This window comes from Haemorhous mexicanus, chromosome 2 (genome assembly GCF_027477595.1).
Source record: "Haemorhous mexicanus isolate bHaeMex1 chromosome 2, bHaeMex1.pri, whole genome shotgun sequence".
Lineage (NCBI taxonomy): Eukaryota > Metazoa > Chordata > Aves > Passeriformes > Fringillidae > Haemorhous > Haemorhous mexicanus.
Window position 1 is genome coordinate 55,337,899 of NC_082342.1, and position 20,228 is coordinate 55,358,126.

The window sequence follows — 20,228 nt, forward strand, 5'->3', positions numbered from 1 at the left end:
AAGGACCAAATGATGCCAGAACTAAGCTGACAGCTGTTGCAAAAGCAGGGGAAAAATCAAGGAGGCAGAGACAACTTGGAGGGGAAGATATGAGGGCCGTGGCAAGGAAACATCAGAAAATTTAAAAAAAAAACAGAAAATCTCGGCCAAAGTCAAAGCCATCAAAAGGCATGATATGCCATCCAGTGCAGGGACTTGCACCAAAGCTTGCCCTCTTAGTTCCCATTGAAATCGCAAGATTTCGTTTCCCGTCCCGAAAGGAAATGAAATTTCCTTTCGGGACGGGAAACGAAATCTTGCGACCCTGAAAAGAAAGGCTCACAAACACTCTGGGAGGAAGATATGATCAAACAAGAGGCAATTGAAAAAAAACCCCAAAACCCCAGAAAATGGGGAGATGAAATGACTACGAGAAAGTGGTCTAGGCGGAAATGAGGTGCAGAGCAAAGGACCAAAAGAGGCCAGAACTAAGCTGACAGCTGTTGCAAAAGCAGCGGGAAAAATCAAGGAGGCAGAGACAACTTGGAGGGGAAGATATGAGGGACATGGCATGGTTACTTAAAAAAATGAAAAAAAAAAAGAAAATCTCGGCCAAAGTCAAAGCCATCAAAAGGCATGGCATGCCATTCATTGCAGGGACATGCACGACATACCCCTAGGTTTGCAAAAATAGATCCACGCGGTAGGTCAAAACAAAAAAGAAGGACTGAGGAGCACTCTGAAATGGAGATACCATCAAAGGAAATGAATTTGAAGGGGAAAAAAAAAAAAATTTGGAAATTTAGTGACTACGAGAAAGTGGTCTGGGCGGAAATGATGTGCAGTGCAAAGGACCAAATGATGCCAGAACTAAGCTGACAGCTGTTGCAAAAGCAGGGGAAAAATCAAGGAGGCAGAGACAACTTGGAGGGGAAGATATGAGGGACGTGGCAAGGAAACATCAGAAAATTTAAAAAAAAAAAAGAAAATCTCGGCCAAAGTCAAAGCCATCAAAAGGCATGATATGCCATCCAGTGCAGGGACTTGCACCAAAGCTTGCCCTCTTAGTTCCCATTGAAATCGCAAGATTTCCTTTCCCGTCCCGAAAGGAAATGAAATTTCCTTTCGGGACGGGAAACGAAATCTTGCGACCCTGAAAAGAAAGGCTCACAAACACTCTGGGAGGAAGATATGACCAAACAAGATGCAATTGAAAAAAAACCCCAAAACCCCAGAAAATGGGGAGATGAAATGACTACGAGAAAGTGGTCTAAGCGGAAATGAGGTGCAGTGCAAAGGACCAAAAGAGGCCAGAACTAAGCTGACAGCTGTTGCAAAAGCAGGGGAAAAATCAAGGAGGCAGACGCAAGTTGGAGGGGAAGATATGCGGGATGTGGCATGGTAACTTCAAAAAATGAAAAAAAAAGAAAATCTCGGCCAAAATCAAAGCCATCAAAAAGCATGATATACCATCTATTGCAGGGACAGGCAAAACATACTTGTAGGCTTGTAAAAATAGACCCACGCGGTAGGTCAAAACAAATAAGAAGGACTGAGGAGCACTGTGAAATGGAGATACCATCAAAGGAACTGAAATTGAAGGGGAAAAAAAAAAAAATTTGGAAATTTAGTGACTACGAGAAAGTGGTCTGGGCGGAAATGATGTGCAGTGCAAAGGACCAAATGATGCCAGAACTAAGCTGACAGCTGTTGCAAAAGCAGGGGAAAAATCAAGGAGGCAGAGACAACTTGGAGGGGAAGATATGAGGGCCGTAGCATGAATACTTAAAAAAATGAAAAAAAAAAGAAAATCTCGGCCAAAGTCAAAGCCATCAAAAGGCATGGCATGCCATTCATTGCAGGGACATGCACGACATACCCCTAGGTTTGCAAAAATAGATCCACGCGGTAGGTCAAAACAAATAAGAAGGACTGAGGAGCACTCTGAAATGGAGATACCATCAAAGGAACTAAAATTGAAGGGAAAAAAAAAAATTTTTGGGAAATTTAGTGACTACGAGAAAGTGGTCTGGGCGGAAATGATGTGCAGTGGAAAGGACCAAATGATGCCAAAACTCAGCTGACAGCTGTTGCAAAAGCAGGGGAAAAATCAAGGAGGCAGAGACAACTTGGAGGGGAAGAAATGAGGGACGTGGCATGGTTACTTAAAAAAATGAAAAAAAAAAAGAAAATCTCGGCCAAAGTCAAAGCCATCAAAAGGCAAGGCATGCCATTCATTGCAGGGACATGCACGACATACCCCTAGGTTTGCAGAAATAGATCCACGGGGTAGGTCAAAACAAACAAGAAGGACTGAGGAGCGCTCTGAAATGGAGATACCATCAAAGGAACTGAAATTGAAGGGAAAAAAAAAAAATTTTGGGAAATTTAGTGACTACGAGAAAGTGGTCTGGGCGGAAATGATGTGCAGTGCAAAGGACCAAATGATGCCAGAACTAAGCTGACAGCTGTTGCAAAAGCAGGGGAAAAATCAAGGAGGCAGAGACAACTTGGAGGGGAAGATATGAGGGCCGTGGCAAGGAAACATCAGAAAATTTAAAAAAAAAACAGAAAATCTCGGCCAAAGTCAAAGCCATCAAAAGGCATGATATGCCATCCAGTGCAGGGACTTGCACCAAAGCTTGCCCTCTTAGTTCCCATTGAAATCGCAAGACTTCGTTTCCCGTCCCGAAAGGAAATGAAATTTCCTTTCGGGACGGGAAACGAAATCTTGCGACCCTGAAAAGAAAGGCTCACAAACACTCTGGGAGGAAGATATGATCAAACAAGAGGCAATTGAAAAAAAACCCCAAAACCCCAGAAAATGGGGAGATGAAATGACTACGAGAAAGTGGTCTAGGCGGAAATGAGGTGCAGAGCAAAGGACCAAAAGAGGCCAGAACTAAGCTGACAGCTGTTGCAAAAGCAGGGGAAAAATCAAGGAGGCAGAGACAACTTGGAGGGGAAGATATGAGGGACGTAGCATGGATACTTAAAAAAATGAAAAAAAAAAGAAAATCTCGGCCAAAGTCAAAGCCATCAAAAGGCATGGCATGCCATTCATTGCAGGAACATGCACGACATACCCCTAGGTTTGCAGAAATTGATCCACGCGGTAGGTCAAAACAAATAAGAAGGACTGAGGAGCACTCTGAAATGGAGATACCATCCAAGGAACTGAAATTGAAGGAAAAAAAAAAAAATTTGGGAAATTTAGTGACTACGAGAAAGTGGTCTGGGCGGAAATGATGTGCAGTGGAAAGGACCAAATGATGCCAGAACTTAGCTGACAGCTGTTGCAAAAGCAGGGGAAAAATCAAGGAGGCAGAGACAACTTGGAGGGGAAGAAATGAGGGACGTGGCATGGTTACTTAAAAAAATGAAAAAAAAAAAGAAAATCTCGGCCAAAGTCAAAGCCATCAAAAGGCATGGCATGCCATTCATTGCAGGGACATGCACAAAATATCCCTAGGTTTGCAGAAATTGATCCATGCGGTAGGTCAAAACAAATAAGAAGGAGGAAGGAGCACTCTGAAATGGAGATACCATCAAAGGAACTGAAATTGAAGGGAAAAAAAAAAAATTTTTGGGAAATTTAGTGACTACGAGAAAGTGGTCTGGGCGGAAATGATGTGCAGTGCAAAGGACCAAAAGAGGCCAGAACTAAGCTGACAGCTGTTGCAAAAGCAGGGGAAAAATCAAGGAGGCAGAGACAACTTGGAGGGGAAGATATGAGGGACGTGGCAAGGAAACATCAGAAAATTTAAAAAAAAAAAAAAAATCTCGGCCAAAGTCAAAGCCATCAAAAGGCATGGCATGCCATTCATTGCAGGGACATGCACGACATACCCCTAGGTTTGCAAAAATAGATCCACGCGGTAGGTCAAAACAAAAAAGAAGGACTGAGGAGCACTCTGAAATGGAGATACCATCAAAGGAAATGAATTTGAAGGGGAAAAAAAAAAAAATTTGGAAATTTAGTGACTACGAGAAAGTGGTCTGGGCGGAAATGATGTGCAGTGCAAAGGACCAAATGATGCCAGAACTAAGCTGACAGCTGTTGCAAAAGCAGGGGAAAAATCAAGGAGGCAGAGACAACTTGGAGGGGAAGATATGAGGGCCGTAGCATGAATACTTAAAAAAATGAAAAAAAAAAGAAAATCTCGGCCAAAGTCAAAGCCATCAAAAGGCATGGCATGCCATTCATTGCAGGGACATGCACGACATACCCCTAGGTTTGCAAAAATAGATCCACGCGGTAGGTCAAAACAAATAAGAAGGACTGAGGAGCACTCTGAAATGGAGATACCATCAAAGGAACTAAAATTGAAGGGAAAAAAAAAAATTTTTGGGAAATTTAGTGACTACGAGAAAGTGGTCTGGGCGGAAATGATGTGCAGTGGAAAGGACCAAATGATGCCAAAACTTAGCTGACAGCTGTTGCAAAAGCAGGGGAAAAATCAAGGAGGCAGAGACAACTTGGAGGGGAAGAAATGAGGGACGTGGCATGGTTACTTAAAAAAATGAAAAAAAAAAAGAAAATCTCGGCCAAAGTCAAAGCCATCAAAAGGCAAGGCATGCCATTCATTGCAGGGACATGCACAAAATATCCCTAGGTTTGCAGAAATTGATCCATGCGGTAGGTCAAAACAAATAAGAAGGAGGAAGGAGCACTCTGAAATGGAGATACCATCAAAGGAACTGAAATTGAAGGGAAAAAAAAAAAATTTTGGGAAATTTAGTGACTACGAGAAAGTGGTCTGGGCGGAAATGATGTGCAGTGGAAAGGACCAAATGATGCCAGAACTAAGCTGACAGCTGTTGCAAAAGCAGGGGAAAAATCAAGGAGGCAGAGACAACTTGGAGGGGAAGATATGAGGGCCGTGGCAAGGAAACATCAGAAAATTTAAAAAAAAAACAGAAAATCTCGGCCAAAGTCAAAGCCATCAAAAGGCATGATATGCCATCCAGTGCAGGGACTTGCACCAAAGCTTGCCCTCTTAGTTCCCATTGAAATCGCAAGATTTCGTTTCCCGTCCCGAAAGGAAATGAAATTTCCTTTCGGGACGGGAAACGAAATCTTGCGACCCTGAAAAGAAAGGCTCACAAACACTCTGGGAGGAAGATATGATCAAACAAGAGGCAATTGAAAAAAAACCCCAAAACCCCAGAAAATGGGGAGATGAAATGACTACGAGAAAGTGGTCTAGGCGGAAATGAGGTGCAGAGCAAAGGACCAAAAGAGGCCAGAACTAAGCTGACAGCTGTTGCAAAAGCAGCGGGAAAAATCAAGGAGGCAGAGACAACTTGGAGGGGAAGATATGAGGGACATGGCATGGTTACTTAAAAAAATGAAAAAAAAAAAGAAAATCTCGGCCAAAGTCAAAGCCATCAAAAGGCATGGCATGCCATTCATTGCAGGGACATGCACGACATACCCCTAGGTTTGCAAAAATAGATCCACGCGGTAGGTCAAAACAAAAAAGAAGGACTGAGGAGCACTCTGAAATGGAGATACCATCAAAGGAAATGAATTTGAAGGGGAAAAAAAAAAAAATTTGGAAATTTAGTGACTACGAGAAAGTGGTCTGGGCGGAAATGATGTGCAGTGCAAAGGACCAAATGATGCCAGAACTAAGCTGACAGCTGTTGCAAAAGCAGGGGAAAAATCAAGGAGGCAGAGACAACTTGGAGGGGAAGATATGAGGGACGTGGCAAGGAAACATCAGAAAATTTAAAAAAAAAAAAGAAAATCTCGGCCAAAGTCAAAGCCATCAAAAGGCATGATATGCCATCCAGTGCAGGGACTTGCACCAAAGCTTGCCCTCTTAGTTCCCATTGAAATCGCAAGATTTCCTTTCCCGTCCCGAAAGGAAATGAAATTTCCTTTCGGGACGGGAAACGAAATCTTGCGACCCTGAAAAGAAAGGCTCACAAACACTCTGGGAGGAAGATATGACCAAACAAGATGCAATTGAAAAAAAACCCCAAAACCCCAGAAAATGGGGAGATGAAATGACTACGAGAAAGTGGTCTAAGCGGAAATGAGGTGCAGTGCAAAGGACCAAAAGAGGCCAGAACTAAGCTGACAGCTGTTGCAAAAGCAGGGGAAAAATCAAGGAGGCAGACGCAAGTTGGAGGGGAAGATATGCGGGATGTGGCATGGTAACTTCAAAAAATGAAAAAAAAAGAAAATCTCGGCCAAAATCAAAGCCATCAAAAAGCATGATATACCATCTATTGCAGGGACAGGCAAAACATACTTGTAGGCTTGTAAAAATAGACCCACGCGGTAGGTCAAAACAAATAAGAAGGACTGAGGAGCACTGTGAAATGGAGATACCATCAAAGGAACTGAAATTGAAGGGGAAAAAAAAAAAAATTTGGAAATTTAGTGACTACGAGAAAGTGGTCTGGGCGGAAATGATGTGCAGTGCAAAGGACCAAATGATGCCAGAACTAAGCTGACAGCTGTTGCAAAAGCAGGGGAAAAATCAAGGAGGCAGAGACAACTTGGAGGGGAAGATATGAGGGCCGTAGCATGAATACTTAAAAAAATGAAAAAAAAAAGAAAATCTCGGCCAAAGTCAAAGCCATCAAAAGGCATGGCATGCCATTCATTGCAGGGACATGCACGACATACCCCTAGGTTTGCAAAAATAGATCCACGCGGTAGGTCAAAACAAATAAGAAGGACTGAGGAGCACTCTGAAATGGAGATACCATCAAAGGAACTAAAATTGAAGGGAAAAAAAAAAATTTTTGGGAAATTTAGTGACTACGAGAAAGTGGTCTGGGCGGAAATGATGTGCAGTGGAAAGGACCAAATGATGCCAAAACTCAGCTGACAGCTGTTGCAAAAGCAGGGGAAAAATCAAGGAGGCAGAGACAACTTGGAGGGGAAGAAATGAGGGACGTGGCATGGTTACTTAAAAAAATGAAAAAAAAAAAGAAAATCTCGGCCAAAGTCAAAGCCATCAAAAGGCAAGGCATGCCATTCATTGCAGGGACATGCACGACATACCCCTAGGTTTGCAGAAATAGATCCACGGGGTAGGTCAAAACAAACAAGAAGGACTGAGGAGCGCTCTGAAATGGAGATACCATCAAAGGAACTGAAATTGAAGGGAAAAAAAAAAAATTTTGGGAAATTTAGTGACTACGAGAAAGTGGTCTGGGCGGAAATGATGTGCAGTGCAAAGGACCAAATGATGCCAGAACTAAGCTGACAGCTGTTGCAAAAGCAGGGGAAAAATCAAGGAGGCAGAGACAACTTGGATGGGAAGATATGAGGGCCGTGGCAAGGAAACATCAGAAAATTTAAAAAAAAAACAGAAAATCTCGGCCAAAGTCAAAGCCATCAAAAGGCATGATATGCCATCCAGTGCAGGGACTTGCACCAAAGCTTGCCCTCTTAGTTCCCATTGAAATCGCAAGATTTCGTTTCCCGTCCCGAAAGGAAATGAAATTTCCTTTCGGGACGGGAAACGAAATCTTGCGACCCTGAAAAGAAAGGCTCACAAACACTCTGGGAGGAAGATATGATCAAACAAGAGGCAATTGAAAAAAAACCCCAAAACCCCAGATAATGGGGAGATGAAATGACTACGAGAAAGTGGTCTAGGCGGAAATGAGGTGCAGAGCAAAGGACCAAAAGAGGCCAGAACTAAGCTGACAGCTGTTGCAAAAGCAGCGGGAAAAATCAAGGAAGCAGAGACAACTTGGAGGGGAAGATATGAGGGACATGGCATGGTTACTTAAAAAAATGAAAAAAAAAAAGAAAATCTCGGCCAAAGTCAAAGCCATCAAAAGGCATGGCATGCCATTCATTGCAGGGACATGCACGACATACCCCTAGGTTTGCAAAAATAGATCCACGCGGTAGGTCAAAACAAAAAAGAAGGACTGAGGAGCACTCTGAAATGGGGATACCATCAAAGGAAATGAATTTGAAGGGGAAAAAAAAAAAAATTTGGAAATTTAGTGACTACGAGAAAGTGGTCTGGGCGGAAATGATGTGCAGTGCAAAGGACCAAAAGAGGCCAGAACTAAGCTGACAGCTGTTGCAAAAGCAGGGGAAAAATCAAGGAGGCAGACACAACTTGGAGGGGAAGATATGAGGGACGTGGCAAGGAAACATCAGAAAATTTAAAAAAAAAAAAGAAAATCTCGGCCAAAGTCAAAGCCATCAAAAGGCATGGCATGCCATTCATTGCAGGGACATGCACGACATACCCCTAGGTTTGCAGAAATAGATCCACGCGGTAGGTCAAAACAAACAAGAAGGACTGAGGAGCACTCTGAAATGGAGATACCATCAAAGGAACTGAAATTGAAGGGAAAAAAAAAAAATTTTGGGAAATTTAGTGACTACGAGAAAGTGGTCTGGGCGGAAATGATGTGCAGTGCAAAGGACCAAATGATGCCAGAACTAAGCTGACAGCTGTTGCAAAAGCAGGGGAAAAATCAAGGAGGCAGAGACAACTTGGAGGGGAAGATATGAGGGCCGTGGCAAGGAAACATCAGAAAATTTAAAAAAAAAACAGAAAATCTCGGCCAAAGTCAAAGCCATCAAAAGGCATGATATGCCATCCAGTGCAGGGACTTGCACCAAAGCTTGCCCTCTTAGTTCCCATTGAAATCGCAAGATTTCGTTTCCCGTCCCGAAAGGAAATGAAATTTCCTTTTGGGACGGGAAACGAAATCTTGCGACCCTGAAAAGAAAGGCTCACAAACACTCTGGGAGGAAGATATGATCAAACAAGAGGCAATTGAAAAAAAACCCCAAAACCCCAGAAAATGGGGAGATGAAATGACTAGGAGAAAGTGGTCTAGGCGGAAATGAGGTGCAGAGCAAAGGACCAAAAGAGGCCAGAACTAAGCTGACAGCTGTTGCAAAAGCAGCGGGAAAAATCAAGGAGGCAGAGACAACTTGGAGGGGAAGATATGAGGGACATGGCATGGTTACTTAAAAAAATGAAAAAAAAAAAGAAAATCTCGGCCAAAGTCAAAGCCATCAAAAGGCATGGCATGCCATTCATTGCAGGGACATGCACGACATACCCCTAGGTTTGCAAAAATAGATCCACGCGGTAGGTCAAAACAAAAAAGAAGGACTGAGGAGCACTCTGAAATGGAGATACTATCAAAGGAAATGAATTTGAAGGGGAAAAAAAAAAAAATTTGGAAATTTAGTGACTACGAGAAAGTGGTCTGGGCGGAAATGATGTGCAGTGCAAAGGACCAAATGATGCCAGAACTAAGCTGACAGCTGTTGCAAAAGCAGGGGAAAAATCAAGGAGGCAGAGACAAGTTGGAGGGGAAGATATGAGGGACGTGGCAAGGAAACATCAGAAAATTTAAAAAAAAAAAAGAAAATCTCGGCCAAAGTCAAAGCCATCAAAAGGCATGATATGCCATCCAGTGCAGGGACTTGCACCAAAGCTTGCCCTCTTAGTTCCCATTGAAATCGCAAGATTTCGTTTCCCGTCCCGAAAGGAAATGAAATTTCCTTTCGGGACGGGAAACGAAATCTTGCGACCCTGAAAAGAAAGGCTCACAAACACTCTGGGAGGAAGATATGACCAAACAAGATGCAATTGAAAAAAAACCCCAAAACCCCAGAAAATGGGGAGATGAAATGACTACGAGAAAGTGGTCTAGGCGGAAATGAGGTGCAGTGCAAAGGACCAAAAGAGGCCAGAACTAAGCTGACAGCTGTTGCAAAAGCAGGGGAAAAATCAAGGAGGCAGAGACAACTTGGAGGGGAAGATATGAGGGACGTGGCATGGATACTTAAAAAAATGAAAAAAAAAAAGAAAATCTCGGCCAAAGTCAAAGCCATCAAAAGGCATGGCATGCCATTCATTGCAGGGACATGGACGACATACCCCTAGGTTTGCAAAAATAGATCCACGCGGTAGGTCAAAACAAATAAGAAGGACTGAGGAGTACTCTGAAATGGAGATACCATCCAAGGAACTGAAATTGAAGGGAAAAAAAAAAAAATTTTGGAAATTTAGTCACTACGAGAAAGTGGTCTGGGCGGAAATGATGTGCAGTGCAAAGGACCAAATGATGCCAGAACTAAGCTGACAGCTGTTGCAAAAGCAGGGGAAAAATCAAGGAGGCAGAGACAACTTGGAGGGGAAGATATGAGGGACGTAGCATGGATACTTAAAAAAATGAAAAAAAAAAGAAAATCTCGGCCAAAGTCAAAGCCATCAAAAGGCATGGCATGCCATTCATTGCAGGGACATGCACAAAATATCCCTAGGTTTGCAGAAATTGATCCATGCGGTAGGTCAAAACAAATAAGAAGGAGGAAGGAGCACTCTGAAATGGAGATACCATCAAAGGAAATGAATTTGAAGGGGAAAAAAAAAAATTTTTGGTAAATTTAGTGACTACGAGAAAGTGGTCTGGGCGGAAATGATGTGCAGTGCAAAGGACCAAATGATGCCAGAACTAAGCTGACAGCTGTTGCAAAAGCAGGGGAAAAATCAAGGAGGCAGAGACAACTTGGAGGGGAAGATATGAGGGACGTGGCAAGGAAACATCAGAAAATTTAAAAAAAAAAAAGAAAATCTCGGCCAAAGTCAAAGCCATCAAAAGGCATGATATGCCATCCAGTGCAGGGACTTGCACCAAAGCTTGCCCTCTTAGTTCACATTGAAATCGCAAGATTTCGTTTCCCGTCCCGAAAGGAAATTTCATTTCCTTTCGGGACGGGAAACGAAATCTTGTGACCCTGAAAAGAAAGGCTCACAAACACTCTGGGAGGAAGATATGACCAAACAAGATGCAATTGAAAAAAAACCCCAAAACCCCAGAAAATGGGGAGATGAAATGACTACGAGAAAGTGGTCTAGGCGGAAATGAGGTGCAGTGCAAAGGACCAAAAGAGGCCAGAACTAAGCTGACAGCTGTTGCAAAAGCAGGGGAAAAATCAAGGAGGCAAAGACAACTTGGAGGGGAAGATATGAGGGACGTGGCATGGATACTTAAAAAATGAAAAAAAAAAGTTAAATCTCGGCCAAAGTCAAAGCCATCAAAAGGCATGGCATGCCATTCATTGCAGGGACATGCACGACATACCCCTAGGTTTGCCAAAATAGATCCACGCGGTAGGTCAAAACAAATAAGAAGGATTGAGGAGCACTCTGAAATGGAGATAACATCCAAGGAACTGAAATTGAAGGGAAAAAAAAAAATTTTTGGGAAATTTAGTGACTACGAGAAAGTGGTCTGGGCGGAAATGATGTGCAGTGCAAAGGACCAAATGATGCCAGAACTAAGCTGACAGCTGTTGCAAAAGCAGGGGAAAAATCAAGGAGGCAGAGACAACTTGGAGGGGGAAGATATGAGGGACGTGGCATGGTTACTTAAAAAAATGAAAAAAAAAATAGAAAATCTCGGCCACAGTCAAAGCCATCAAAAGGCATGGCATGCCATTCATTGCAGGGACATGCACAAAATATCCCTAGGTTTGCAGAAATTGATCCACGCGGTAGGTCAAAACAAAAAAGAAGGACTGAGGAGCACTCTGAAATGGAGATACCATCAAAGGAAATGAATTTGAAGGGAAAAAAAAAAAATTTTCGGGAAATTTAGTGACTACGAGAAAGTGGTCTGGGCGGAAATGATGTGCAGTGCAAAGGACCAAAAGATGCCAGAACTAAGCTGACAGCTGTTGCAAAAGCAGGGGAAAAATCAAGGAGGCAGAGACAACTTGGAGGGGAAGATATGAGGGACGTGGCATGGTTACTTAAAAAAATGAAAAAAAAAAAGAAAATCTCGGCCAAAGTCAAAGCCATCAAAAGGCATGGCATGCCATTCATTGCAGGGACATGCACGACATACCCCTAGGTTTGCCAAAATAGATCCACGCGGTAGGTCAAAACAAATAAGAAGGATTGAGGAGCACTCTGAAATGGAGATAACATCCAAGGAACTGAAATTGAAGGGAAAAAAAAAAAATTTTTGGGAAATTTAGTGACTACGAGAAAGTGGTCTGGGCGGAAATGATGTGCAGTGCAAAGGACCAAATGATGCCAGAACTAAGCTGACAGCTGTTGCAAAAGCAGGGGAAAAATCAAGGAGGCAGAGACAACTTGGAGGGGGAAGATATGAGGGACGTGGCATGGTTACTTAAAAAAATGAAAAAAAAAATAGAAAATCTCGGCCACAGTCAAAGCCATCAAAAGGCATGGCATGCCATTCATTGCAGGGACATGCACAAAATATCCCTAGGTTTGCAGAAATTGATCCACGCGGTAGGTCAAAACAAATAAGAAGGACTGAGGAGCACTCTGAAATGGAGATACCATCAAAGGAACTGAAATTGAAGGGGAAAAAAAAAAAAAATTTGGAAATTTAGTGACTACGAGAAAGTGGTCTGGGCGGAAATGATGTGCAGTGCAAAGGACCAAATGATGCCAGAACTAAGCTGACAGCTGTTGCAAAAGCAGGGGAAAAATCAAGGAGGCAGAGACAACTTGGAGGGGAAGATATGAGAGCCGTAGCATGAATACTTAAAAAAATGAAAAAAAAAAGAAAATCTCGGCCAAAGTCAAAGCCATCAAAAGGCATGGCATGCCATTCATTGCAGGGACATGCACAACATACCACTGGGTTTGCAAAAATAGATCCACGCGGTAGGTCAAAACAAATAAGAAGGACTGAGGAGCACTCTGAAATGGAGATACCATCAAAGGAACTGAAATTGAAGGGGAAAAAGAAAAAAATTTGGAAATTTAGTGACTACGAGAAAGTGGTCTGGGCGGAAATGATGTGCAGTGCAAAGGACCAAATGATGCCAGAACTAAGCTGACAGCTGTTGCAAAAGCAGGGGAAAAATCAAGGAGGCAGAGACAACTTGGAGGGGAAGATATGAGAGCCGTAGCATGAATACTTAAAAAAATGAAAAAAAAAAGAAAATCTCGGCCAAAGTCAAAGCCATCAAAAGGCATGGCATGCCATTCATTGCAGGGACATGCACGACATACCCCTAGGTTTGCAAAAATTGATCCACGCGGTAGGTCAAAACAAATAAGAAGGACTGAGGAGCACTCTGAAATGGAGATACCATCCAAGGAACTAAAATTGAAGGGAAAAAAAAAAAATTTTGGGAAATTTAGTGACTACGAGAAAGTGGTCTGGGCGGAAATGATGTGCAGTGCAAAGGACCAAATGATGCCAGAACTAAGCTGACAGCTGTTGCAAAAGCAGGGGAAAAATCAAGGAGGCAGAGACAACTTGGAGGGGAAGATATGAGGGCCGTGGCAAGGAAACATCAGAAAATTTAAAAAAAAACCAGAAAATCTCGGCCAAAGTCAAAGCCATCAAAAGGCATGATATGCCATCCAGTGCAGGGACTTGCACCAAAGCTTGCCCTCTTAGTTCCCATTGAAATCGCAAGATTTCGTTTCCCGTCCCGAAAGGAAATGAAATTTCCTTTCGGGACGGGAAACGAAATCTTGCGACCCTGAAAAGAAAGGCTCACAAACACTCTGGGAGGAAGATATGATCAAACAAGAGGCAATTGAAAAAAAACCCCAAAACCCCAGAAAATGGGGAGATGAAATGACTACGAGAAAGTGGTCTAGGCGGAAATGAGGTGCAGAGCAAAGGACCAAAAGAGGCCAGAACTAAGCTGACAGCTGTTGCAAAAGCAGCGGGAAAAATCAAGGAGGCAGAGACAACTTGGAGGGGAAGATATGAGGGACATGGCATGGTTACTTAAAAAAATGAAAAAAAAAAAGAAAATCTCGGCCAAAGTCAAAGCCATCAAAAGGCATGGCATGCCATTCATTGCAGGGACATGCACGACATACCCCTAGGTTTGCAAAAATAGATCCACGCGGTAGGTCAAAACAAAAAAGAAGGACTGAGGAGCACTCTGAAATGGAGATACTATCAAAGGAAATGAATTTGAAGGGGAAAAAAAAAAAAATTTGGAAATTTAGTGACTACGAGAAAGTGGTCTGGGCGGAAATGATGTGCAGTGCAAAGGACCAAATGATGCCAGAACTAAGCTGACAGCTGTTGCAAAAGCAGGGGAAAAATCAAGGAGGCAGAGACAAGTTGGAGGGGAAGATATGAGGGACGTGGCAAGGAAACCTCAGAAAATTTAAAAAAAAAAAAGAAAATCTCGGCCAAAGTCAAAGCCATCAAAAGGCATGATATGCCATCCAGTGCAGGGACTTGCACCAAAGCTTGCCCTCTTAGTTCCCATTGAAATCGCAAGATTTCCTTTCCCGTCCCGAAAGGAAATGAAATTTCCTTTCGGGACGGGAAAGGAAATCTTGCGACCCTGAAAAGAAAGGCTCACAAACACTCTGGGAGGAAGATATGACCAAACAAGATGCAATTGAAAAAAAACCCCAAAACCCCAGAAAATGGGGAGATGAAATGAAAACGAGAAAGTGGTCTAGGCGGAAATGAGGTGCAGTGCAAAGGACCAAAAGAGGCCAGAACTAAGCTGACAGCTGTTGCAAAAGCAGGGGAAAAATCAAGGAGGCAGAGACAACTTGGAGGGGAAGATATGAGGGCCGTAGCATGGATATTTAAAAAATGAAAAAAAAAAGAAAATCTCGGCCAAAGTCAAAGCCATCAAAAGGCATGGCATGCCATTCATTGCAGGGACATGCACAACATACCACTGGGTTTGCAAAAATAGATCCACGCGGTAGGTCAAAACAAAAAAGAAGGACTGAGGAGCACTCTGAAATGGAGATACCATCCAAGGAACTGAAATTGAAGGGAAAAAAAAAAAATTTTTGGAAATTTAGTGACTAGGAGAAAGTGGTCTGGGCGGAAATGATGTGCAGTGCAAAGGACCAAATGATGCCAGAACTAAGCTGACAGCTGTTGCAAAAGCAGGGGAAAAATCAAGGAGGCAGAGACAACTTGGAGGGGAAGATATGAGGGACGTGGCAAGGAAACATCAGAAAATTTAAAAAAAAAAAAGAAAATCTCGGCCAAAGTCAAAGCCATCAAAAGGCATGATATGCCATCCAGTGCAGGGACTTGCACCAAAGCATGCCCTCTTAGTTCCCATTGAAATCGCAAGATTTCGTTTCCCGTCCCGAAAGGAAATGAAATTTCCTTTCGGGACGGGAAACGAAATCTTGCGACCCTGAAAAGAAAGGCTCACAAACACTCTGGGAGGAAGATATGACCAAACAAGATGCAATTGAAAAAAAACCCCAAAACCCCAGAAAATGGGAAGATGAAATGGCTACGAGAAAGTGGTCTAGGCAGAAATGAGGTGCAGTGCAAAGGACCAAAAGAGGCCAGAACTAAGCTGACAGCTGTTGCAAAAGCAGGGGAAAAATCAAGGAGGCAGAGACAACTTGGAGGGGAAGATATGAGGGACGTGGCATGGATACTTGAAAAATGAAAAAAAAAGAAAATCTCGGCCAAAGTCAAAGCCATCAAAAGGCATGGCATGCCATTCATTGCAGGGACATGCAAGACATACCCCTAGGTTTGCAAAAATAGATCCACGCAGTAGGTCAAAACAAATAAGAAGGACTGAGGAGTACTCTGAAATGGAGATACCATCAAAGGAACTGAAATTGAAGGGAAAAAAAAAAAAAATTTTGGAAATTTAGTGACTACGAGAAAGTGGTCTGGGCGGAAATGATGTGCAGTGCAAAGGACCAAATGATGCCAGAACTAAGCTGACAGCTGTTGCAAAAGCAGGGGAAAAATCAAGGAGGCAGAGACAACTTGGAGGGGAAGATATGAGGGACGTAGCATGGATACTTAAAAAAATGAAAAAAAAAAGAAAATCTCGGCCAAAGTCAAAGCCATCAAAAGGCATGGCATGCCATTCATTGCAGGGACATGCACGACATACCCCTAGGTTTGCAAAAATAGATCCACGCGATAGGTCAAAACAAATAAGAAGGACTGAGGAGTACTCTGAAATGGAGATACCATCAAAGGAACTAAAATTGAAGGGAAAAAAAAAAATTTTTGGGAAATTTAGTGACTACGAGAAAGTGGTCTGGGCGGAAATGATGTGCAGTGCAAAGGACCAAATGATGCCAGAACTTAGCTGACAGCTGTTGCAAAAGCAGGGGAAAAATCAAGGAGGCAGAGACAACTTGGAGGGGAAGAAATGAGGGACGTGGCATGGTTACTTAAAAAAATGAAAAAAAAAAAGAAAATCTCGGCCAAAGTCAAAGCCATCAAAAGGCAAGGCATGCCATTCATTGCAGGGACAAGCACAAAATATCCCTAGGTTTGCAGAAATTGATCCATGCGGTAGGTCAAAACAAATAAGAAGGAGGAAGGAGCACTCTGAAATGGAGCTACCATCAAAGGAACTGAAATTGAAGGGAAAAAAAAAAAATTTTGGGGAAATTTAGTGACTACGAGAAAGTGGTCTGGGCGGAAATGATGTGCAGTGCAAAGGACCAAAAGAGGCCAGAACTAAGCTGACAGCTGTTGCAAAAGTAGGGGAAAAATCAAGGAGGCAGAGACAACTTGGAGGGGAAGATATGAGGGACGTGGCAAGGAAACATCAGAAAATTTAAAAAAAAAAAAGAAAATCTCGGCCAAAGTCAAAGCCATCAAAAGGCATGGCATGCCATTCATTGCAGGGACATGCACGACATACCCCTAGGTTTGCAGAAATAGATCCACGCGGTAGGTCAAAACAAACAAGAAGGACTGAGGAGCACTCTGAAATGGAGATACCATCAAAGGAACTGAAATTGAAGGGAAAAAAAAAAAATTTTGGGAAATTTAGTGACTACGAGAAAGTGGTCTGGGCGGAAATGATGTGCAGTGGAAAGGACCAAATGATGCCAGAACTTAGCTGACAGCTGTTGCAAAAGCAGGGGAAAAATCAAGGAGGCAGAGACAACTTGGAGGGGAAGAAATGAGGGACGTGGCATGGTTACTTAAAAAAATGAAAAAAAAAAAAGAAAATCTCGGCCAAAGTCAAAGCCATCAAAAGGCAAGGCATGCCATTCATTGCAGGGACATGCACAAAATATCCCTAGGTTTGCAGAAATTGATCCATGCGGTAGGTCAAAACAAATAAGAAGGAGGAAGGAGCACTCTGAAATGGAGATACCATCAAAGGAACTGAAATTGAAGGGAAAAAAAAAAAATTTTTGGTAAATTTAGTGACTACGAGAAAGTGGTCTGGGCGGAAATGATGTGCAGTGCAAAGGACCAAAAGAGGCCAGAACTAAGCTGACAGCTGTTGCAAAAGCAGGGGAAAAATCAAGGAGGCAGAGACAACTTGGAGGGGAAGATATGAGGGACGTGGCAAGGAAACATCAGAAAATTTAAAAAAAAAAAAGAAAATCTCGGCCAAAGTCAAAGCCATCAAAAGGCATGGCATGCCATTCATTGCAGGGACATGCACGACATACCCCTAGGTTTGCAGAAATAGATCCACGCGGTAGGTCAAAACAAACAAGAAGGACTGAGGAGCACTCTGAAATGGAGATACCATCAAAGGAACTGAAATTGAAGGGAAAAAAAAAAAATTTTGGGAAATTTAGTGACTACGAGAAAGTGGTCTGGGCGGAAATGATGTGCAGTGCAAAGGACCAAATGATGCCAGAACTAAGCTGACAGCTGTTGCAAAAGCAGGGGAAAAATCAAGGAGGCAGAGACAACTTGGAGGGGAAGATATGAGGGCCGTGGCAAGGAAACATCAGAAAATTTAAAAAAAAACCAGAAAATCTCGGCCAAAGTCAAAGCCATCAAAAGGCATGATATGCCATCCAGTGCAGGGACTTGCACCAAAGCTTGCCCTCTTAGTTCCCATTGAAATCGCAAGATTTCCTTTCCCGTCCCGAAAGGAAATGAAATTTCCTTTCGGGACGGGAAACGAAATCTTGCGACCCTGAAAAGAAAGGCTCACAAACACTCTGGGAGGAAGATATGATCAAACAAGAGGCAATTGAAAAAAAACCCCAAAACCCCAGAAAATGGGGAGATGAAATGACTACGAGAAAGTGGTCTAGGCGGAAATGAGGTGCAGAGCAAAGGACCAAAAGAGGCCAGAACTAAGCTGACAGCTGTTGCAAAAGCAGCGGGAAAAATCAAGGAGGCAGAGACAACTTGGAGGGGAAGATATGAGGGACATGGCATGGTTACTTAAAAAAATGAAAAAAAAAAAGAAAATCTCGGCCAAAGTCAAAGCCATCAAAAGGCATGGCATGCCATTCATTGCAGGGACATGCACGACATACCCCTAGGTTTGCAAAAATAGATCCACGCGGTAGGTCAAAACAAAAAAGAAGGACTGAGGAGCACTCTGAAATGGAGATACCATCAAAGGAAATGAATTTGAAGGGGAAAAAAAAAAAAATTTGGAAATTTAGTGACTAGGAGAAAGTGGTCTGGGCGGAAATGATGTGCAGTGCAAAGGACCAAATGATGCCAGAACTAAGCTGACAGCTGTTGCAAAAGCAGGGGAAAAATCAAGGAGGCAGAGACAACTTGGAGGGGAAGATATGAGGGACGTGGCAAGGAAACATCAGAAAATTTAAAAAAAAAAAAGAAAATCTCGGCCAAAGTCAAAGCCATCAAAAGGCATGATATGCCATCCAGTGCAGGGACTTGCACCAAAGCATGCCCTCTTAGTTCCCATTGAAATCGCAAGATTTCGTTTCCCGTCCCGAAAGGAAATGAAATTTCCTTTCGGGACGGGAAACGAAATCTTGCGACCCTGAAAAGAAAGGCTCACAAACACTCTGGGAGGAAGATATGACCAAACAAGATGCAATTGAAAAAAAACCCCAAAACCCCAGAAAATGGGAAGATGAAATGGCTACGAGAAAGTGGTCTAGGCAGAAATGAGGTGCAGTGCAAAGGACCAAAAGAGGCCAGAACTAAGCTGACAGCTGTTGCAAAAGCAGGGGAAAAATCAAGGAGGCAGAGACAACTTGGAGGGGAAGATATGAGGGACGTGGCATGGATACTTGAAAAATGAAAAAAAAAGAAAATCTCGGCCAAAGTCAAAGCCATCAAAAGGCATGGCATGCCATTCATTGCAGGGACATGCAAGACATACCCCTAGGTTTGCAAAAATAGATCCACGCAGTAGGTCAAAACAAATAAGAAGGACTGAGGAGTACTCTGAAATGGAGATACCATCAAAGGAACTGAAATTGAAGGGAAAAAAAAAAAAAATTTTGGAAATTTAGTGACTACGAGAAAGTGGTCTGGGCGGAAATGATGTGCAGTGCAAAGGACCAAATGATGCCAGAACTAAGCTGACAGCTGTTGCAAAAGCAGGGGAAAAATCAAGGAGGCAGAGACAACTTGGAGGGGAAGATATGAGGGACGTAGCATGGATACTTAAAAAAATGAAAAAAAAAAGAAAATCTCGGCCAAAGTCAAAGCCATCAAAAGGCATGGCATGCCATTCATTGCAGGGACATGCACGACATACCCCTAGGTTTGCAAAAATAGATCCACGCGATAGGTCAAAACAAATAAGAAGGACTGAGGAGTACTCTGAAATGGAGATACCATCAAAGGAACTAAAATTGAAGGGAAAAAAAAAAATTTTTGGGAAATTTAGTGACTACGAGAAAGTGGTCTGGGCGGAAATGATGTGCAGTGCAAAGGACCAAATGATGCCAGAACTTAGCTGACAGCTGTTGCAAAAGCAGGGGAAAAATCAAGGAGGCAGAGACAACTTGGAGGGGAAGAAATGAGGGACGTGGCATGGTTACTTAAAAAAATGAAAAAAAAAAAGAAAATCTCGGCCAAAGTCAAAGCCATCAAAAGGCAAGGCATGCCATTCATTGCAGGGACAAGCACAAAATATCCCTAGGTTTGCAGAAATTGATCCATGCGGTAGGTCAAAACAAATAAGAAGGAGGAAGGAGCACTCTGAAATGGAGCTACCATCAAAGGAACTGAAATTGAAGGGAAAAAAAAAAAATTTTGGGGAAATTTAGTGACTACGAGAAAGTGGTCTGGGCGGAAATGATGTGCAGTGCAAAGGACCAAAAGAGGCCAGAACTAAGCTGACAGCTGTTGCAAAAGTAGGGGAAAAATCAAGGAGGCAGAGACAACTTGGAGGGGAAGATATGAGGGACGTGGCAAGGAAACATCAGAAAATTTAAAAAAAAAAAAGAAAATCTCGGCCAAAGTCAAAGCCATCAAAAGGCATGGCATGCCATTCATTGCAGGGACATGCACGACATACCCCTAGGTTTGCAGAAATAGATCCACGCGGTAGGTCAAAACAAACAAGAAGGACT